The following is a 24,352-nucleotide window of genomic DNA, read 5'->3' as shown; positions in this document are numbered from 1 at the left end:
TTTCATTTAGCATACTGTTTTCAAGGTTCATCTATGTTAAAGCCTGTATCAGAACTTCATTTCTTTTTGTGGCTAATCAATATTCCATTGTATGGATAAATCACATTTTGTTTATCCATTCTTCAATTGATGGCAATTTGAAGTTCTTTGTACTTAATGTCTATTATTAATAATGCTGCCATGCATATACATGTATAATTTTGTGTATTGACATAGGTTTTCAGTTAACCTGAGTATATACCTAGGAGTGGAATTACTCGGTCGAATGGTAAATCTATTTTCAACTTTTTGAGACATTGCCAAACCATTTTTTAAAGCAGCTGTACTTCACATTCCCAACAGCAACAAAGAAGGATATCACTGTCCCCATAACCACACTAGTACTTTTTATTGCCCATCACTTTGACTATAGCCATCCTAGTTGGTATGAAGTAGTATTACATTGTGGTTTCATTTGCATTTCCCTAATGACAAATGATGCTGAGTATGTTTTCATGTGCTAATCAGCCACTGTGTATTTGCTTTTAAGAAATGTTTATTCTATTCAAATGCTTTGCTTATTTATTTTTATAAATGCTGTATTGATATATAATTCTCATACCATACAATTCATCCATTAAAACTAAAATTTAATGAGTTTAAGTATAGTTGTAAGATCATCCATATCAATTTTGGAATATTATCACGAACCCCAAAAGATACCCACATGACTATCAGTTATTTTCAAGTATCCTGAAATACCAAACTCTAAGCAACCACCAACATACTTTTTTGTCTCTGGAGATTTTCCTATTCTGGACATCTAATAGAAGTGAATTCATACAATAAGTGGTGATATTAGTCTGTTCTCACATTGCTATAAAGAAATATCCAAGATTGGTTAATTTATAAAGGAAAGAGGTTTAATTGGCTCATAGTTCTGAAGACTGTACAGTAAGCATGTCAGCATCAGCTGGGCTTCTGGGGAGGCCTCAGGAAACTTATAATCATGGCAGAAGACAAAAAGGGAGCCAGTACTTCACATGGCTGGAGCAGGAGGAAGAGACAGAGGTGGGAGGTGCTACACACTTTTAAGCAATGAAATCTCATGAGAACCCACTCCCTATTGTGACACAATACCAAGAGAAATATCCAACCCCATAATCCCCCATAATCCAATCAGGATAATCTGACCAGGCCCTGCCTCCAACATTGGAGATTACAATTAGACTGTGCCCCGTGAATGCCCACACTCTAGACCTAAGCTTTGTGGCTACACTGAAGTCACCCATGTCTCAGACACCACAAGCATCACCATAGCAAACCAGTTCACACTCCAGGTCCTGGAGCCAAGGTCCCTCTGAGCATGTCTATGCTCTGGGCACCAAATCAGCCACAAGCTAGGTCCCTGCCCGGTTCCCAGAACCATTACTCTGTGCACACCTATACTCCTGTTCTCAGTTCCCTGGATGCTTCACAAGCATTTGTATATCACACATTGTTACCAACATGGCAGGAGGGTGTCCTGCATACCAAGCACAAATGCCATTACTTCCCTGTACCCCCAAGCCACAGTCCCTCCATGTGTGCCTGTGTTTCAAGACTCAACTCTGACTAATCTACAAGCACCACTCATCAGTCATTAATGCTCACAAATTAGACCCAGTGCCAAGAGGAATGTCCTTAGCCACAGCTTCCAAAGTGGAAGGAAAAGAGATCAGGAAGACCTTAGTAGCAATTGCTACCAAAGACCCCTAAAACCTTGTCACCACTGCAAACATCCACAGTGTTGGCCACTGAGGATTCCTGTAATCTTTCTCAACACTGACCTCAGCTGACAGACCTGCACAGAGACTACACGGCTGTGTCCTCACTGGTGCCAGAACTTCTGCACCCTACTCAGCCAGTTCTCTCACATCCCCCTCTAGGGGAAATTCTTTCTATATTGAAACTAGCCTTTAAGCCTATAAAAGGTGACTGCTCCAAAAAATATGCAGATATCAACATAAAACAATAAGAAACATGAAAAATCAAGGAGACATATTACCACCAAAAGAATACAATAATTTCCCACTAGTTAACCCCACAAAAAAATGGAGATACAAGAACTACCTAAAAAAAAAGTAAAATATCTGTTTTAAGGAAGTTCAGTGAACATTAAGAAAATACAGAGAAACAATTCAATACAATCAGGAAAATAATACATGAAACAAATTGACAAATTTAACAGAAATTGAATTTAAAAAAAAAAAAATTCTGGAACTGAAAGTGCAATAAATGAAATGAGAAATGCAATTGACAGTGTCAACCCCAAAACATATCAAACAGAAAGAAAACTCTGTGAACTGAATGGTAGGTTATTTGAAAATATATAGTCACAGGAGAAAAAGGCAAAGAGAATAAAAAGAACTGAAGAAAGTTTATGGGATTTATGAGATAGCATCAAAAGAGAAATATTTGAGTTATAGCAGTTCAAGAAGGAGAAGAGAGAGACAAAGGGACAGAAAGTTTACTTTAATAAATAATGCCATTACTTCCTTGTACCCCAGAGCCGTAGTCCCTCCATGTGTGCCTGTGTTTCAAGACTCAACTCTGACTAACCTATAAGCACCACTCATCAGTCATCAATGCTCACAAGTTAGACTCAGTGCCAAGAGGAATCCTTTCCAAATCTGGAGGGAAACTCTAAACACCCAGGTACAGGAAAGTCAGTGGTCTCCAATCAAATTCATTCTAAATAAGACCATATTCAGACATATTATAAGAAAACTATCAAAAATCAAAGACAAAGAGAGATCCTAAAATTATCGAGAAAAGAAGCTTATTACCCACAAGGGAGTAGTAAGACTAGCAGTGGATTTCTCAGCAGAAATGTTGTAAACCAAGAAAGAGTGGGATGACATATTTGAAGCGCTAAAGGAAAAGATGCCAAGAATATTTTACCCAGCAAAGCTGTTCTTCAGAAATAAAGCTGTTCTTTCCCAAACAAAAGCTGAGGGAACTCATCATCACTAAACCTGTATGGAAAGAAACATTAAAGGCAGTTCTTCAAGCTGAAAGAAAAGGATGTTACTTAGTAACATGAAAACATATGAAATATAAAACCTCACTGGTAAAAGCAAGTCAAATTCAGTCAATCAGAGTACTCTGTAATACCACAATAGTTGTATGTAAATCACTTATACCTTTAGTATGAAGGTAAGAAAAAATTATTTAAAATAATAGACACAATAATTTTTTAAAGATACCCAGTATTAAAAGATGTAAACTGTGACATCAAAAATTTTAAATGCAGGAAAGAAAGAGAAGGTGGAGTAAAAGTGTAAAATTTTTGAATATGATTAAAGGTTGCTATCAGTTTAAAATAGGCCATTATGACTATAAGGTGTTTTATGTAGGCCTCATGGGAACCACAAAGCAAAAAGCTGTACTAGAGACACAAAAGACAAATGTAAAAAGAAATTGAAGCATATCACCAGAGAAAATCAACACTTAATCACCAAAAGACAGCAAGAGAGGAAGAGAGAAAGAAAGCATCTATAAAACCACCAGAAACAATTAACAAAACGGCAGGAGTAAGTTTTTATTTATCAATAATTACCTTGAATGTAAATAGATTACATTTTCTAATCCAAAGACAGAATGTCCAAATTGATTAAAAAACAAGACCCAGCTATATGCTGCCTACAAGACACTCACTTCACCTTTAAGGACACAGACAGACCGAAAGGGAAGAAATGAAAAAGATATTCCATGCAAATAGAAGCCAAAAGAGAGTTGAAATAGCTATACTCAAATCAGATAAAATAGACTTAAAGATATAGGAAAGAAAAGCAAAATAGATAAATAAGATCACATTATATTAATAAGCTTCTGCACAGCAAAGGAAATAATCATCAACGTAAAGAGACAATCTTCAGAGTGAAAGAATATATTTGCAAACTAAGGATTAATAACCAGAATACATAAGGAACTCAAAAATTGCAATGGCAAAATAAAAAAAAAGTCCTATTAAAAACTGGACAAGAGACTTGAACAGATATTTCTATATCAGAATTTCCATCTATACAATTAGCCAAATATTCTATTTAGGATGTTTTCTCAGCATTTAATCAGGAAGAAGAAAAAGAGGGTGAGAAAAACTGAGTTTAGACAAGTTTAATTCCTATAAATTTTTTTAAAATCAGGAATTCTGCAAAAGTTCATCTTACAGTGAAATCTTAAAACAAGAATGTGCAGGGGACATGTGAAGGCTTTAAATGAATTTTAATTTAATCTCTCTAGATTTTCATGGCTTTTGTGGGCAACACTGTTTTCTAAATGTCAGAGAATATGGGTTTCTATAAGCACTAGTACTAGGAGAAAAACATATTAAATTTGTCTCTTAAGGTGAGTTTAGATGAGAACAAACAGGAAGCTTAAGGTCACAAATCATGTTTAGATAAACGACACACCACAGTAACTAATCTAGCCTTAATATGTATTAGACAGTAATGTCACCAGGTGCACACACTCAGTGAATGTAAACTGAGCATGCTTAGCAACTCAATTATCTTAGCATTTATTAATTTTAAAAGGTAATGTATGAATGCAGCTTACTTGTGACACTTTTCCTCATTATTACACATTATTATTAACATGGTAAATATAACACTTAAGCATTGTCATTAGAAATAGCCTCTAAAGACAGATGCAAACAAAGTGAGTGATATATCAAAAACAGAGGTAGTGGAAGGACAGAGGTGAATAATGGGGAGTACCAAAAAAGAATGACTTCACAGGTAACAGAATTGAGATCACTATTCCATTGTTGGGGTGAAAAAAAATTTAGGTAAGTGAATACATGGAGTGGTTCAGTAATTTCCCCCTCAACCACGGCATTCAAGTTTTCTAACAAAGATATAGGAACTAATATGATTATAATCACGTAATTATGTTTTTCCTTTTTATACATATGAGAACAAGAAAAATCACCTTCCCTACCTTGGGAAAAAAACCCCGTATGATCACTTAAGTTCTACTTAGTTTGAGGATTTAAGGTATTTTGTTAAAGATTATACATTAGAGATATTGGAAATTTGTTTCTTTAAACAAACAAAAGAAAACAGTATAAAACATCTGCGGCAGGGGAAGTCAGAAAGCAGAGAGAGTCAGAGAGTAGCCTTAGGGCCTGGGTATGGGAACGATTCATAAAAGCTAAGTGGCCAGAGCAAAAGTGGGGAACACTGACTAAGAGGCCAGGATCACCCCAGATTGGAAAACACAGCCAGTAGTTTTCTTTAGCGGGATGTGCTCAGAGCAACTAGTCTCTAAAAAAAATAAAGAAATGTTATGCAGATAATTAGCAACTTTAGATAATTAGTATTTAGGTTAAAAATCTGATGTCTCGAATCACAAAATATTGATTCAAATCCCTGCTAAAGGTATATGAGTTGTAGGATCCCTAAACAAAATCTTAGTTCAGGAAGCTTAGTTCAGGAAGCTTATCCACATTTTAGATCACATCAAATGACATATACTAACAATGACATAATGACATATGAAGCAACTCAGTTGCCAAGTGGCTAAGAATATGGAGCCTAGAATCAACTGTCTAATTTGTATCCTGGTTCTGCCTCATTAACAAGGTAAAACTTCCTTTAGAAACAGGTGGGACTTGACAGGGATGTAGGAAACCAAAAAAAACATGCTCCTGCCCTTACTAAAATAAAACCAAAAAAATTGGATAATGTGAAAATTCATTATTTTTCTTGAACTTATTAGAAGGCTAAAACTTCAGGGCAACCAACAAACTGAAAATGTAAGGAAAGAGAGGTGCTTTCAAGGAGATTCAGGACAGCAGCACTTGCTTACCTAAGAGAGACACAGCCAGACATTGGGAAGAATTCAACAAAAATTTTACCAAACTAATAAAGGCCAAGCGTAGGTTCATGAAAGAATGTACACTCCCTTGGAAGTTAAAGATATAAGGATATTTTGTACATATTTATAGGCTCTTTCCCACAGACCTCACATGCGCACACACATACACAAACTGGAGAAAGTCTAGAAAAACAGTTCCTCTTGGTGCAGACTTGCAAAAGGGAAGAGTAGTCACCCAGATTATTTTCCCATCTTTATTACAGAACCAAAGTTTTAAATTGTTGAAGAAAGTGCAATAAACACTGTCACCCTTAGGGCCCTGATGTAAACCTATTTTAATGAGTGAAAACACACACACACACAACCTTCACCTATGCAGAAGGGACAGGAATATATAGGCTGGGCCCAGGTCTACAGCTGGGAATGGGGCAGCAGCTCTAAGAAGACCAACCCTTGGACCCATGGACACAGCAGCTGCCTAAGACTGAGGCTTAAACCACAGCAGATAAGGCCACTTTCACCCACCCCACCCCTCAATCAGGCCAACAAGTATTAAATAGCAATTATCCCTGATACCTGGCTGGAAGAGAGGCAGGAATATGAAGAGAGGACCTCTCTGACACAGAACAAAGGGGACACCTAAAGCTACAAATTGAGCAAATATTGAGAAAAACCTCTAGAAAATAAACTCCCACCCTAAACATAAAGTAATCCCAGAGAAATCTGTAGTCTGTAGTACACTGAGAGTAATTACAGCAACAATAAATCCCTACTCTAAAGGGAAGAAAATGTGTACAAGTACTCATTTTCAAGCAAAAACACTATTTACTTCAGTTTCTACTATCCTACACAAGATGTCTGATTTTCAACAAAAAAAAAATTGTAAGGATTACAGAAAAGCAAGAATTTTTTAAAAAGCACAATGTCAGAGACAAATTAACAGAATCAGATATAGATATGAAGAGAAATTAGAACTATCAGATAAGGAATTTAAAATAACTATAATTAATACATTAAAGGCTCTAATAGAAAAGGCAGATAACATGCAAAATCAGGTAGGTAATTTCAACAGAAAAGCAGAAACTATCAGAACAAATCTAATAGAAATGAAGGATAATAGAGATGAGGAACGCCAGTTTCATCAGTAGACTTAACACAAGAGGAAAAAATTAATATATTGGAAGCTGAGTCAATTGAAATTACCCAACTGAAATACAGAAAAATAAAAGGTGGAAAAAAAATCAGATAATTCAATACTGTAGGACAATATATAAAAGTTTAATGTGAGTATAATTGGACTATCAAAAGGAGAAGAGAGAGAGAACAAAGCAAAAGAAATATTTGAAGAAATGACAGTAGAGAATTTTCCAAAGTAAAGACAGACACCAAACCACAGATCCACAAATCACAGAGAATACCAGGCAGGACTTTTAAAATTTGCTATTTTTTATTATTTTATTTATTTTTTGAAACAGGGTCTCACTCTGTCACCCAAGCTGAAGTGCAGTGGCATGATCATGGCTCACTGTCACTTCAAACCACTGGGCTCAAGCACATCAGTAAATTGGAGATAATAAAATTGTTTGTTCTCCAGATCAGATTTTTAAATTTTACACAAAACGCAATAGTGCCTGAAACACAGTAAATACTTAATAACTGCTATTATGCAAGGGTACAGCTTCACTACTCAAGGAGTGTCAGCAGAGTTTAATCCTGAAGGTTTGACACAATCAGGAACAGGTATCTACTGGTAAATTAAGTCCAGTGTCTGGAAGCTCTTGCTTGCCTGGCCATAACAGCAATAAGACTACTGGCAGGCACAACTAAGATACTTTTCTGGTGGTTCTTAGAAATACTTTGGTAAAAGAACTCTGCAACTTGCTGAATTTTCTCCATTGGTGGCAGCTTGCAGTTAGTAAGAAACTAGAATTCATGTTACTATGATTCCAAACACAATATGGGGGTCACAGGGGAATTAAATGCTTATACTAAGCACTGTGTTATACTCTTCACAGATTTTATTTTATATCTTTCCAGACGCAATTCTTTAGCAAAGTAGGTATTATTTCCACTTTATAAATAAGAATCTGACTGGTTAAGTGACTTCCCCAATGACAAACAGCTAATAAGTAGTAGTGTCAAGTTTTGGACCCAGATTTGCCTAAATCCAAAGCTCAAATTCTCTCCCAGACATAGGTCTGTATCCCTGTTATTTGCTGTTATGAGTGCTAAAATTCACTTAATTCCTGGAATTACCTTAAGCTATATAGGATCACTACTTCACTTGACTTAAGTGACGTGATCGTCTTCATATTCGCGTTCTTAAAAAAAACTTCTAAGTAACAGAGAAGATCTTATTCACCACTCCCAACATTTACTGAGGTTCTATTATCCCCTCGTCACTGTATTAGGAACTTTATACAGGCTAATTATCTCATTTAGCCTAGCCAAATACCTTTCAAAGAAGAAAGCAGTAAATACATCCTACAAGTTAAAAAATTAAGGAGTATGGCAGACACTCTTAGTGCCCTTTGAATATCCCCTCAGCTCTTACATTCTTGCAGACTAACTTGGATTGCTTTCAGCTATAAGAACCTGTGACTCTGCCAGAGAGCAGCCTCAGTCATTGAGTAATAAACATGATGCAATGAATACTCATTGAGTAATGAACAAAATGAACAAATACCTTATCTCCCCTGCCCCTGGAATTGGGAGAGGTAGGCTAAGTATAACACTAAAGGGTGATCGGCTGGGTGCGGTGGTTCATGCCTATAATCCCAGCATTTTGGGAGGCTGCGGCAGGCAGATCGCAAAGTCAGGAGTTTGAGACTAGCGTGACCAACATAGTGAAATTCCGTCTCTACTAAAAATACAAAAATTAGCCAGGCGTGGTGGCATGCACCTGTAATTCCAGCTACTTGGGAGGCTGAGGCAGGAAAATCACTTGACCCCGGGAGGAGAGGTTGCAGTGAGCCAAGATCACGCCAGTGCACTCTAGCCTGGGCGACATAGTGAGACTCCATCTCTAAAAACAAACCAAAAAAAAGAGTGATCTACATTGTCTCCATTGTCTCCATAGTTCCCCATCACACAGTGGTAACCTGATTGCTAATGCATTCTGGATAGGCTTCCTTGCCTTCTCTGTCTCACTTCCCCATTCCTTTGTGAACAATTTCTAGGATTACCTCAGAGTAAATTACCTCCACTAAAATCTTTGTGACAGGGTCAGCTTCTGGAGGAACTCAAACTAAGTCAAATCACAGTAAATGCTGAGCAAATTTTAAACTGGAAAACAGTTTTCAACTGGTTCCATATTATAATCATCTGCAAAAGTATTGATGTCCGGGCTCTATCAACAAAGACTTTTACTAAGTGGTGTTCGGTGGGGTCAGATATCCATATACTTAGAAAGTGCCCTAGCTATTCTACTGTGTAGCCAGGGTTGAGAACCTCTGCTACAAAGTGATTTTCCACTGTCTTATTCATCCTTTTTATCTGAAGCTTCTAGATTTCTACATATATGTGCTATATATGGTACATAATATATGGTACATAAATGTACTCTTTAAATATCTGCTGAATAAAAGTAATCCATTCAAGTACTGCTACTCTGGGGAACACCACTTACGGTGGTTTTAAAAGTATATCCATGGCTGGGTGCGGTGGCTCACGCTTGTAATCCCAGCACTTTGGGAGGCCGAGGCAGGTGGATCATGAGGTCCAGAGTTTGAGACCAGCCTGGACAACACAGTGAAACCCTGTCTCTACTAAAAATACAAAAATTAGCTGGGTGTGGTGGCAGGCGCCTATAATTCCAGCTACTCGGGAGGCTGAGGCAGGAGAATCCCTTGAACCTGGCAGGCGGAAGTTGCAGTGAGCCAAGATCACGCCACTGCACTCTAGCCCTGGTGACAGAGCTAGACTCCATCTCAAAAAAGAAAAAAAACAACAACAGTATATCCACACATTCTCTGATACTCCTCCCTTCAAGAAGTGGAGCTTAACTCTCCTCCCCTTTAATATGAACTGGACTTAGTAACTCATTCTATTTTAATGAATAGAACATGGCAGAAGTAATGGTATGTCACTTCTGAGATTAGGTTACAAACAATTGCAGCTTCTATCTTCAGTGCCTCCTGTGTGAGCTCTCTGCCTCTCTCAGGTCACTCACTGGAGAGGGAGTCATGTCATGGGCAGCCCAATGAGCCATGTGAGTGAGCTTGGAAGTGGATCACTCAACCCCAGTCAAATCTTGAGAGAATGCTGCTCTTGCCGAAGGACTGACTGCAGCATCATGAAAGACCCTAGGTCAGAACCACCCAGGTAAAGAGCCAGATTCTGGACCATCAGAAATGCTGCAAGATAATAAAAGTCTGTTGTCTTAAGTTGCTAATTTTGGAGTAATTTGCTATGCAGGAATAGATAATGAAGATACGGCTCTTCATTAGAATATCCCCAGCCAACATTCGTTGGGTCATGTAAATTAGATGGCAATCCAGGTTCAATCTGGGAACAAGATGACTGACCCAATCACAATCCACAAATCTCTCCAGGAAAAAAAAAAAAGGTAAGACTAAAGTAGATATTTGCTATTTGTAGAAACAACACACCAGAGAAAACTTTACATAAATGAACTTACCTGACATATTGCATTTCTCATCCCCAGGAGAGTCCATACCGCAATCTCAGCATGTTAACCCAATTCCATTTTGGCTGTAGTTCTGATTTTACCATGACAAAGAGAATCTCTGTGGGCCACTGTGTTCTTACCACAGCCTATTCGGTGAAGGAAGTTCTGTTGCTAGACCACATGGTAAATAGAGGACTGGCTTATGATTTAAAGCTGAGTGAAAAGTGAAAGACTTCTTTCAAGTGAGAATGATTTTAAAGATTTACATTGCTTGTTTATTTTGGTGGTAAACCTTCTTTCTACACAGGGGTAAATAGCCTAAAACATCATCTTAGATCAGGTATACTAGAAGTAGATCCTGCAACCGTAGTTGATTCATTAAGGAAGTGCTCCCAGGAGAAGCCAATAAGGGAATGGGAAAAGTAGAATAGAGAAGAAGCAGCCAAGCAAAAATGGAGTTACAGACCAAGCCCCACATTCAGCCTCATCCTGGGGGCAAAACTTGCCCTTGTGGACAATTCCAGCCTCCCAAGTAGCTGGAATTACAGGTGTCCGCCACCACACCCAGCTAATTTTTGTATTTTTAGTAGAGACGGGGTTTCACTGTATTGTCCAGGCTGGTCTCGAACTCCGGACCTCATAATCACCCGCCTCGGCCCCCAAAGTACTGGGATTATCCTAGAACCAGCCCAAAGGTAATCATCTGGACTAAACTGAAGATGGAAGAAGTTACTAACAAAGCCTGGAAAAGCTGAAGGATGTGTGGACAGAGTGATTCAAAGGGATCAGAAAGGGGCTCCAAGAGAGTTTTCTACAGAAGCTAACTTCAGACACCAGCAACATCACTCTGTTTTTATAGAATTGCCAGGAATTAGCAAATAAAAAACACAGATGCCTACTTAAATTTGAATTTCAGATCAATCATGAAGAATTTTTTAGTTTAAGTATGTGCCAGGCATCCTGTATTTTTTTATTTTTTTCCTAAATGAAAGAGACTTCAGTAGTTAGGAAAGTCAGGTTTGTCTCTTAGGTCACCAGGTATCCCATATTAACTATGAATCAGTTTGAAAGTATACTCTTGTTATGTTTGTAAAATCTCAAAAAATCAGGATTAAAACCAAAGAAGGATTCAAATATTCCACTCGTTTATTCATTCTCCTATCCATGCCATAAATATTTACTGAGTGCTAACTACAAGACAGTGCTGTGTGCTGGAAATATAACAGTGAGAAAAGTCAGACTCGATGTCTGTCCTAATGGAGCTAATGCTTTTCAAATATTCATAGATATTTAAATTTCCATAGATATCTGACATCCTGTAAACATACCCTGGATCTAAAACAAACACTCCTTATGTGACCAACATTATTTTTCTTAAAATTCTTATTTGCATTCATTTGGAAGTAACAGGTAGAAGGGAATATCACTATTCACGTATTCAACTCATTTGATTCTATGTCTCATTTGATTCTCATTTGACATGTATGACTTAAGCTAATTTTACCAATTAAAGAAATAACAGAAGTTAATTCCCAGATGTGTGCCAGGCAGAACTCTCTAAGTATAATTCGTTTGTTTTTTGGAAAAGGCTCACCAGGAGCAAGCCACAAGTGTATTATATTTTAATAAAACAATAAATAACTTCTTCAGAGTATGAGAGTCTTGTCAAAAACAGTATTCTACTAAAAGAGTTAACAAAATATCAGAAGTGTTTTCAAAATGTTGTACACTCTGATCTTTAAATCATGAATAATCTACACCACTACCACCACCATCGCAGTGGCTTTTTAAGCTATTCTTCTGGGGTCCCTGAGTGTACTATTATTATTTTTCGTTAGAATCAATAGCACACATTTCCTCAGAGATAGCAGACTTTTGTTATGTTGCCAGTTCAAGTCCTCAATTCCCTAATTTCATTCAAAAGTACAATATTGTTTAATCTGCTGTTGTAGAAAGATGCTGCATCCACTATAGGCCTATTCAGCAATAACTGGGAACAACATTATTTTTAAGAAGCTTTGCAAACAAAGCACAAAATATAGATGAACCTTACAGTGTTATCTGTTTTAATTAATCTGAAAATTGCTTCAATGTGACACTTAACTTCTTTTCCAAAACTTAAAAGAAAAAAAAAAGAACAGAGAAATAAAACAAACTGAATCAAATTTAGCAGAAGAATAGTCACAGATAGCTACGTAAGAAAACCTAATGGAGATTTTTAAAGTTTAGTCCTCTAATTTCTGTATGGTATTTCTAAACCTCATTTTGTCCTTCAGAATATTTAAGGAGAAAAAGTTTGGTAAAGAACAAATGTCACCACAAAGAATTGGCGGTGCTCCAGTGGAATATAGATTGCAGATACTGACTGAAGCTTAGCGAACGTTTTCTATATATTTGTCAAAGTACAGGCAAAACTAAAAATGTCAGTCAGTTAGTTTCCTGATTGCTGACCTAATACCCTTAAGAAGCACACCAGTTCCTCTGCGTCCTATCCACTTGCTCCTCAGCAGCAAGACAAGAGAATTCTATGGTCCCTGGCTGGTGACAGAGATTCTCTCCTTGACCAAATGCTACTTGGGCGCCTCTGAACTGTCTCCTCACTAGGCCCTGACTTTGATGTTGGGGCTTCCATGTTCCTCTCTGAATTGTCTAATTTCAGCAAGCATCCCAGACTTTTTGGGTTAGCCAAAGTCCTCTCCCTCTCAATACGAATCACCCTCCGTAACTGACCAGGTTCCTCACATTCTTGTGTGCTCCAGGTGATATCTCATCACCCTAGCTTGTCTTCAGCCAGAGTCTTGTTAAGTGAGGTTAGCCAGAATTCTCCCTTACTTCTGATGTTTCCTCTTAGTAGTTTTCTATCCACGGGCTCCTATCTAGCTCCTTGGCTATAAATTCCCACTTTTCCTTGTTTGTTCCGAGTTGAACCCAATCTCTCTCCCACACTGCAAAACCCTACTGGCAAAGGTCCCTACACCTATTGTGATGGTCCTGAATAGTTGGCCTTACCATTCTTTAACAAGTGTTATGAATAATTTTTTAACATTGGCTACAGTTTAATGGGAGCCATCACTATGAAGCGTCCCAAAGAAATTCTCTTCTTGTGAAGATAAAATGAGTATCTTTAAGCAATCAGCAAACAGTTCTAAGGTACTTATCCAGGAAATTGCATGATATCCCTAAGTATAGTCCAGCGGATACTAGTACCAAGGACTCTAAAAGGTATTATCTGAAAAAAAAAAAAAAAAATCCTAAGGTCAAATGTCTGAGACACCTGAAAAAAAATTAGAAGGACTATTTCTCCCACTGAATAAGGGTCTTTTCACATCCTAATAAGTACTGTGAACCTCCAAGGGTAGAGTAGCTATGCAGTTTTCTAATTTTTCCTTAAGCCCCGTGTTCTTTTTCCATATAGCATCTTAAGGTCACCACTGTTGTTCAGAGAAGACTTATCTCTGTGTTCTTCCATGAACCCACCAAGGAAATTTAAATTTCAAGCAAAGGGTCAAGGCCCTGAACCAAGGGAGTGAAATGCTGAAGGTAAGATTTCACTAAGTAGACAAACAACAGATGCGGAAGATTTTCAGGAGTTATTTAGACTTCACCGGGCTTCTGGAGACACAACCACACCAAAAAGTAGGAACGGCAATGCTGGTACATTCAGAGAAAAACAGTATTTCTTAGTCTGAGCCTTCAGATGTAAAAGCTGCTTTTCAGAGTTTCCTTTTATCTTCAAATTATACTTTTTCAAATTGTAAGGAACCACCTTTAATTTATTTTCTCCTAGGACTGAGACTTAATCTTCTAGGAACAAAAGGGAAAAGCTGTTAAACTATCATATGCAAATATACTCTTTAGAAAAGAGACCAGCTATTCTGCTACAACAGCCACATGGTAATATTCAAAATTTGCAAAGTGTTCTTTGCATCTAAAGCGCATTCAAATGAATATTCCCTTGAGGTCAAGCCAATCCATTTCCTTATCCCAAAAACGTCCTATGAAACAAGTCATTTCACTTTAAATGTTGAGTATAATACCTTATTACTCACACACTCTATAGTACAAATTTGCTACATGGAATATTCATTTCCAAAGAGTAAGTTGTTTCTTACACAGTCAACAGTAGCACCATTAAGAATGTAAAAATCTGTTTTTTAAAAAAATCAGATATATTCAGTACTTCAGTACTGACTGGAAGGAGAAATATCCTCTCAGCTAGTATGTGTTCTGTTTTCTCCTTTCTTTCTTTGTGTTTATTATTAATCTGTCAGTCTCTGTGGGTTTTTTGTTATTGAAGAGGGGAGGAAAGAGTGCTGTCAGTTTCAAAACAGTCTGCTACTGACACACTAGAAGGAGATTTAATTATTCTGGCATAAAAAGCTAGGAAAGGAAAATAAATACATTTAATACAGACAGACTCTCAGCTACCCTAATTGCTTATGTGCTATAAGGGCTTTCAGATAATAAGTCCTTAAATAATAAATTGATATGGGAAAGAATAATGATACCCAGGTGTGAAACCTTAATCTGAAGGCTGGGCTGCATACTCAATGGCATAATTGCCTCTATTACCACATTCTGGCCTAACATAAGGGTTTGAGTCATGGAAACTGGATAAAAATGAAAGACAAACTATGTTCAAATCAGAGGATCATACAATAGAGACCAGGTATCTAAATAACTACTTGAAATGTAAAAGCGAGCTTCAGTTTTATACGAGACATTCCCTTTAGACATGTGCCGCACTCAGTCAAAACCACAAAAGCATGGGTTATGAAACTACTCCATTAAGGACTTGTGTTCTCAGTCAAAAATCCTCATGTAAGAAACTTCTTTTATTTCCAAATAATACCTCAGCCTACTACACCATAACTAAATTCTGTTATTTAAAAAGACCCTCCTCTGTACGACACCGAGGTCTCTCATTGCAGGCTGGGAGGTTTGCTTAGTACGGGCTTCCTAATACACCCATTTGTGTTTATCTTCTATTTTGTGTATTCATAAAGTAACTTATCTAAATGGCTAAAATCTGACCTATAATCAATGATATTTCTGGAGTTCACGTTTCTTAACTCCAAAATAAGATACTCTTTGAAAAAAAGAAAGATTCAATTCAGTGCCAACATCTTTTAGATATGTTCTCTTGATTTTTCTTTTTATTATAAGAATCTAAAAATAGGATATTTCACCAGTCCACAATTCTGAAATCCAAACAGATCCGAAAATTGAAAGTTTTTCATAATTCAGTTGGCAGTAAAATCTGATTATTCCTACATTTCACTGAAGAGGTATTAATGTATTTTATTAAGTGATATTACAAACCAAACCTTCTGCTAATATTATAAAATATATGGTGTTTGCTGATGAAGACTCTTCTTGACAAAACTTTATTTGGCCTCCTCTGAACCCTCTTCTCAAGTAGGCCCTGGCCTTTGGGATTCAGTGCTCCTTTTAGCATCACCCTTTTAGCAAGAGTCTTGCTAAATCAGTTTAGCAAGAATCCTCCATCCTTGATACCACGTTACTCTCAGTATTTATCAAATTCCTCATATACCCCTTGGTATCTGATCACCCTGGCCTGCCTACAGCAAGAATCCTGTAAAGTCAGTTCAGCCAGAATCTCCCCTTACCCCTGATGTTTCTTCTTAGGAGTTTCCCATTCACTAACCTTCACCTTGCTCCTTGGTTATAAATTCCCACTTGTCTATGCAGTATTTGGAATTAAGCTCAGTTCTAGACTGAGGATTCTCTTCTCATATTGCAATAGTTCCTGAATAAAGTCTGATTTTACCACTTTACTGCTTGGCTCTGGTTTCCTTTAACAGTGTACCAAATTATCTTTCTAAAACTCTGAAAAATTCTTTATTTCAGCATAACACTGGCCTAAGGATTTCGAAAAGAGATTGCAACCCTGCTCATATATATTTACTGAATTGCAATGTGACTTACATATCAACATACACAAATAATTGAAAACTATGGCAACTCATGCATTACAAGCAAGAGTGCTAGAGTAAACGGGAGAGTACCCTGATCCTCCTCGCAGGATGTGCAACAGGGGTGTGCTCACCTGTTAGGTCGCCCCATTGCTCAAACCCCTTGCAGGAGGGGAAGCATGCAGACAGGCAGGTGCAGAGGCCGGAGTGAGTACTTTTGGGCTCCGGCCCTGCTGTACGGTCTAGGAGTGAATGCCTGCAACCCCATTGTTATGAAGCTTTTTCAGCTTTTCCATCCACAGACAGCTTGAGTGTTAACCAGCTCAACGGACCCTCTGCCTTTTCACAAGGGCAGAGGGCCAGTGTGACAGCTTTCTGTATCCCAAGTTCTTGCCCAGTGTCCCAGAAAATTCGGGTCACACACAGGCTTGAAGGATGAATGTGAGATTTTACTGAGTGGTGGAGGTGGCATTCGACAGGATGAATGGGGAGCTGGAGGTGGGGGATGGAGTGGGGAGGTGATCTTTCCCTGGAGCTGGGCCACCCATTGGCCCGACTCCTCTCCAACTGCCCCTAGTCGGACTCCTTTTGGCATTCAGACGTTCCTCCTTGATGTAGTTTGGCTCTGTGTCCCCACTCAAATCTCATCTTGAATTGTACTCCCATAATTCCTATGTGTTGTGGGACCTTGTGAAAGATAATTGAATCATGGGGGCAATTTCTCCCATACTGTTCTAGTGGTAGTGAATAAGTATCATGAGATCTGACAGTTTGATAAGGGGAAACCTGTTTCACTTGGCTCTTATTCTCTTTGCTGGCTGCCATCCATGTAAGACATGACCTGCTCCTCCTTGCCTTCCACCATGATTGTGAGGCTTCCCCAGCCACGTGGAGCTGTAAGTCCAATTAAACTTCTTTCTTTTGTAAATTGCCCAGTCTTGGGTATGTCTTTATCAGCAGCATGAAAATGGACTAATACACTCCTCTTCTCTCTTTCTCTGTGATGCTGTTCCACTGTCTGTCTGCTGCTCTAGCTTGCAGGTCTGTTTCTGGAGCCTGGGGTTCACGGTGTATACGGGTGCAGCATAGGAGGTGTGGTGGGCCAAAAGGCAATGTTTTGGGCATGAACAGGAATGCCTGTCCTCATTTAGGGCCATGAGGTCGGTCTTCAGGCTTGAGGGTGGGGCCTTTGTCAGGGAATCCCTCTTCTACCCAGTATTTCCCTGTCCCTGTTCATCACAGCTATAACCAACTCCTGTGCTGCATATCATTTGATCTGCATCTCATAGCTTGGGCAGCTCTGATTCACTGATGGATCATTTAGATTAAGCTGGTTACTCCATGACAAGGTAACAGAAACATGAGCTTAACATTCTTTCATCATTCAACTGGTACTGTAACTGTCTAAGGGGTTCTTGCTGTCTGCTGCATAAAAACAGACTACGGTATTGTAGAAGAGAAAGAGTTTAATAGATATGAGGCCAGCTGGCCATGCCATGTGGGAGACAGAGTTTGTCCTCAAATCATCTTGTCCAAAGCTTGTAGGTTAGGAGTTTTTCAAAGACAATTTGGGGGTGGTGTGCAGGTCACTAGGTAATGAGTACTTGCTACTGATTGGTTGGGATGGAGATGAAATCATAGAGGATCACAGCTGTCCTCCTGTGGGCTGAATTGCCTCTGGGTGGGGCTACAGGTGTGGGGTTGGTGGGTGTCAGACATGCAAAAAATACCTAAAAAGATCTCAGAGAAGGCCAATCTTAGGTTCTACAATAGTAATGTTATTTGCAGGAGTAATTGGAGAAGTTGCATATCTTATAATTTCTGAATAATGGCCAATAATCGTTTATGTCTGTGCCTTAGCAGCACTCAGGCTCCTCCCTTTCTCATAAGCCTGAAGGCCTCCCATTAGCTTTACAAAAGCAGTTGAGTTTGGGGCAAGGCTTATGATAATTTAAACTATAGGCTAAATGTCTTCCAAAGTTAGCTCAGCCAAATAGCCCAGGAATAATTAAGAAAATGGCAAGATGGGTAACAGGTTAGCTCAGATCTCTTTCACTGACATCATTTTCCACTGATATAATTTTTGCAAAGATGGTTTCAGTACATTTAAGAAAAACTTTTTAAAGCCTTTTATTAGTTCCATTTTGGGTATTTTCAATATTCAGATTCTGAGATAAATAATCCTCCACTAGGTATACAGGTATATTTGTATTGAACATAACTAAACACAAGAAATGTAAGACCGTTATTTAGGGTGTGAGCCTAGAAGCAGAATTTTTATTTTGACCTTACATTTATCTAATAGTGTTACTGTAGGTAGCTAGACAGGCATGAGCAGGATAAGGGATAGCCCCCACCCCACCAGGAATATCAGGCAACCAACAGGTGATGGTCGGACAGTTGTCACACTGTCGCTCGAATATAATAATCGATCACAGCTAGTGCCAGGGAAAGGGAAAGGCAGTCTCCCAATAGATAGAAAAAAACCTGAGACTGGTAATCAGCAGCTTCCCAAAATATCTTAGGAGTTGGGCGAGTGGGCTCAAACATGTGCACTAAGAGGCAAAATGGTGGAGTTTAACTAACATAGGACTTTCCAGGTACATTTGACTGGTAAGAGAAGGACACCTCAACTGAGCATTTGTACAACTCCAGTGAACACACTGCACATGTGGACAGTCCACCCCAAGGGAAGAATCACTGAAGACAAGGGGATGCGAGACCCCGGAAATACGCCAATGTATAAAACCCCAACCCAAAGGTCAAACGGAGCACTCGATCTCTCAAATTGCCAGCCTGGTGCTCTTCCAAGTATACTTGACTTCCTCTTGTTCTTGCTTTAAGCTTTTTAATAAACTTTCACTCATGCTCTACAACTTGCCTCCATCTCTCACTCTGCCTTAGGCCCCTCAGTCGAATTCTTTCTTCTGAAGAGGCAAGAACTGAGGTTGCTGCAAACCCATATGAATTCACTGCTGCTAACAGTAGTCAGATTTTTTTTTTCACTTTAAACATGTATTACTCTTATAATTAAAAAATAATTGCTTGTACAGTTGTGTATGGCATAATGATGCTTGGGTCAATAATCAATCAAATATATGATGGTAGTCCCATAAGATATAATACTGTATTTTTACTATATCTTTTCCATGTTTGGATATGTTACCACAAATACTTACACTTGTGTTACAATTGCCTCCAGTATTCAGTACAATAACATGCTGTACAGGCTTGCAGCCTAGGAGTAACAGGCTACAGCATGATATTCTAGGTATATAGTAGGCTATACCATCTAGATTTGTATAAGTGCACTCTAGGATGTTCACACAATGATGAAATCACCTAACACCACATTTGTCAGATGGAACCCCAATTTTAAGTGACACCTTAGAATATTTTACAGTTTAAATTTTAAAATTTAAATGCTACCATACTGTACTTCATAGTACAGACACAGATATTCTGCTCAGTCATCCTATGGAGGGCTTTTTCAAATATGTCTGATTACTGCTGAACTTTTCTTTTCCATTTCTCTCATTCTCACAACACTTGAAGTTCCTCTTACATGAAACCTATGTGATTTGTTCCCTGAAGAGCATGCAACAGACACTCTCCAGAACCACAAACAGAAAAAAGTGTCCTTCCCCACATCATTCAAATACTGTTTCAATATAACCGACATCAAGATAAAGTGAATAAACGCTCCAATAGAGTAGCATCAGAGACTTCTATCTTTGATGGCCAAGACAAAGTCACTGCACATTTTCAGGGCCATTTCAGAATAAGTTAAGGTGAAATGTAACAACTACAGATATCTTACCCTCTTCCATAATCCAGAGTGCATCTTCGGCTGAGAATTATCTACATGAGGTACACCAGTGTTTCATAGAGTGATACATAAGCATATGAGAAGAGTTTCCTTCCTCTCCTAGCCTCAGCTCCAAAAGTAAAACCACAAAAATTCTCTACATGAATTTACGTCAGTCTGGCCTGGACAGTATGGGCTAATGTTCTATACCTAGAACAAATTATATCTGTATTTTTGACAGAAATATATAGCAAACATACTGACATTTTGTTACATGTTTCCATTTGTATTAGTCTGTTCTCAAGCTGCTAATAAAGACATACCCCAGACTGGGTAATTTATAAAGAAAAGAGGTTTAGAGGACTCACAGTTCCACTTGGCTGTGGAGGCCTTACAATCATGGCGGAAGACGTAGGAAGAGCAAAGGGACATCTTACATGGTGGCAGGCAAGAGAGCATGTGCAGGGGAACTCCGCTTTATAAAACCATCAGATTTCGTGTGACTTATTCACTATCATGAGAATAGCACAGGAAAGACTCACCCCCATGATTCAATTACCTCCCCCTGGGTCCCTCTCATGACACGTGGGAATTATGGGAACTACAATTAAACATGAGATTTGGGTGAGGACACAGCCAAATCATCTAATTCCACCTCTGGCCCTTCGCAAATCTCATGTCCCTACATTTCAAAACACAATCATGCCTTCCCAACAGTCCCCCAAAGTCTTAACTTATTTCAGCATTAACTCAAAAGACCACAGTCCGAAGTCTCATCTGAGACAAGGCAAGTCCCTTCTGCCTATGAGCCTGTAAAATGAAAAGCAAGTTAGTTGTTATTTCCTAGATACAGTGGGAGTACAGGCATTGGATAAACACTCCTATTCAGCCTTCTATGCCCAACATGAGCTTTACCCTTTTCACCTCTCTGGCCTCATCTTCTGCCATTCTCTTTTCAGTACATTCCACTACAGTTCAAATCAGTGTCTTCACTACTCCTCAAACATACCAAAGCACTTTCTGACGTCAGGGCCTTCACACTTGCTATTTCTTCTGCCTGGAATTCTTGTCTTCCAGATACTGGCATAGCTCATTCTCTCTCCTTACTCAAGTCTCAGCTTAAATTCCACTTTACTGGAAAGACCTTTCTTATCCACCTTACTCAAAATAAAAGTCAAATTCAGTAACATCATACAACTACTAAATCAAGCTCAGTCAAAGGCCACCTCTGTGATTACCCTCCAGCATCTCCATTACTCTCCATACCCTTATCCTTATCTACTTTTCTTCCTAAAATGTATGAATTCATAATACTATACTACATATTAATGTGTATACCTATTCATTGTATCTCTCCCTACCACCACTGTTCAGAATGCAAACTACTTGAAGTCAGGAGATCATGATTTGTTCTGTTCATTGCTATAATACCAACACCTAGAAGAGTATCTTCTTGATAACATTTTAATGAAGGAATTAATGAATGCACAATTAAGATATTTATCTCCAGATTGTTGGAAAAAGTAAAACCCCAAGAGATCAAAGCAGTAGACTATCCTAACACTCAACGTAAGTTTAAAAAAAGGCAGGAGTCATAATACTTGAACAATTTGGACAAAAATACACTTTAGTTTACTAGAAATTTAAGAAATACAAAAAGCAATACAAGATGAAATTTGGACTGAGATTTAGGAAACTTAGGTGAACTTCCTGACTAGGATTCAAACAAGTTTTATGACCCTGTAAAAAGGGAGCCTCAGAGAAATCCCCTTTTTATGTAAAACCTGAGGTCTCACTCCTCCCATAAAATGATTTTCTTTTTTAAAGAACACACATGGAATTAATAGATAATGGCTATTGTTCTTAAACAAAGTATGCCAAGATCTCTGTGTCCCTTCCAAGAGAAAACCTACATGTAACGCCTACTAATCCCCCCATCAAATGGCACTTCATTGCCTTACAAATCTTACTTGCTTGCTTTATATGCTTCTATAAAAGATTATGAGAAATTTTTCCATCAGTGTCCCAAATAAACTGAAAAAAAAGGAGTAAGAGGTGGGTAGAAAAGGAGTACAGAAGAGGAGGAGGAAAGGAGAAAGAGGAGGAGGAGGAGTGAGAAAAACAAAAGGAGAATAAACAGGAGGAATGGAAGGAGTAGGAGAAGGAGAAGAAAAACAAAAATAACTGATAATCACAGGTGGAAATACTACTCTCCAAAACCAACCTAAGCCATTATATGGTGACCCTGTAGGGTTGGAAGGTAAGCCAAGAACAGAACTTCTTGCTATCTGCCCCACTGCCAAGTGAGCTCACTCTACACTAGCTCTGGGGTTCTGAGATAGTTCCTTTGGGTGAAGAACCCCACTTTCAGGTAGAAAGAGGATGCCTAACAGTACAATGGTAGGTATTAACAGGCTCAATCTCATAACGTCCTACAGCTTAAAGGTCATTGCCATCAAATAAGCACAGGATGATCTTGTTCAGAGAAAAGAAAGAGACCCGTACAGGCAGAACAAAGTTTATAAAACTTAGCTTTCCCATCTTTCAGAAAGAAGAAAAATATGAAGGGGAGTGTGCCCTAATTGCTTCCAACTCTAAAACTGTATTTTTCTGATTATTTAAATTATATTTTATCATTTCTTATCTATAACTGGTATTCTAGAGTATTATTTCTTAAGTTATAATTTGTAGAATGCTGTATATAGCAGGTTTTAGTAGGTTTTCTTCATAAAATAGCATTCCATGGTAAAAATAAGTTCAGGAAACATTGGGATAACTGTGGTTTAACATGTTTATTTCTGGCAGGACTTCTTACTACTATGCTAATGAACATTATGAATCTCCAAATGGAGAACTCTTCACAGTACATAGTGCTTGCAAATTTTATCAAGCACTTCTATTTTAAAATGCTCCCACAACTGATTAAAGATGGTGAATACATAATAAGTGCTTATCTTTTCCTTCCTGAAAGTCATTTAAATTATTGCAAAAGAAAAACATGAGGTTAAACCCTCAACAGTAAACAAAATTGATAGGCCAATAGTGAGTAAGAGTTCTCAACAAAGTTGTGGAATAATCAAAGAGGTTCCAGGAATAGGGAAAGAGGCTAGGAGAAGCTACACGCTGGACAATGTATGAAGAGTGATCCAGTGGAGAATACTGTCCATCGATCCAAAAGAACCAGAAAGAGGCTTGGGACTCAGCAATATACATACTGTGTGGTCAGGGAGGGGTAAGCGAGCACAGAAGTGAGATACAAAGATTAAATAGAAGATTAATTGGAAGTCTGTATATGAAATTGTCAACTGCTCCATCCCGCCCATTCCCACAATACAGAATAAATTTGAGTTCAACATCAAAAAGTCGTAGGCCTTCTCTAAAGATATCAGATGACAGCAGAAGAGACCTCCACATTCAGTCACAAGGAGGATTCCCAATGCATCAGTCTTCTGCCAGACCATTCACTCCAAAGAGAATATAGATATTCTCACCAATGTATTCAAATCTGCTGATAATCTTTTACCGTCTCACTCTTAACTATGAACTGATAATCATGGACGCGTAGACATATAAGAAAAGCTCTTACAGAGAAAGAGAAAGAGATGAAGCAGAAACAGACAACTTAGAAATTAAAGATAGTTCAGGGTTTTTTTAAGAAGTTTAATCTGCATCCTTGGAGAGATTTGAAAAACCACATTAGGAAAAGATGATTAGTAGTTTATGAAAAAGAAACAGTCATGGAAGAAGAAAGAAAGAATGCTTTAAAATAAAGAATATAACTGCTAAAGAATAGTAAAAATAAATCACTAAGAATGTAGATCAAAAGGACTACAAAAAATTAGAGAAAATATAAACAAATAAGAGTTTGTAGTCCAAGAGTCTAAAATTTAAATGGTAGGACTCACAGAATAAGAGTATAGAGAAAATGAGTGAGAACATCAGTAAGTGCTCAGTCAAAATACGTTCCCAGAATTTAAGGACTCAACTCTTCAATCAAGCCCAGTACAGCAAAAGATAGCAATTTCATCACATCACCATGAAATTTCCAAACATGAAAAATAAGGGAAAAACTTTAAAGGTTCTAGAGAGAAAATACAACCTACAAGGGAATGAAAATCAGACTTCTCATCTAAAACA

Source organism: Theropithecus gelada, chromosome 15 (genome assembly GCF_003255815.1).
Source record: "Theropithecus gelada isolate Dixy chromosome 15, Tgel_1.0, whole genome shotgun sequence".
NCBI lineage: Eukaryota > Metazoa > Chordata > Mammalia > Primates > Cercopithecidae > Theropithecus > Theropithecus gelada.
This window is presented reverse-complemented; position numbering follows the sequence as displayed.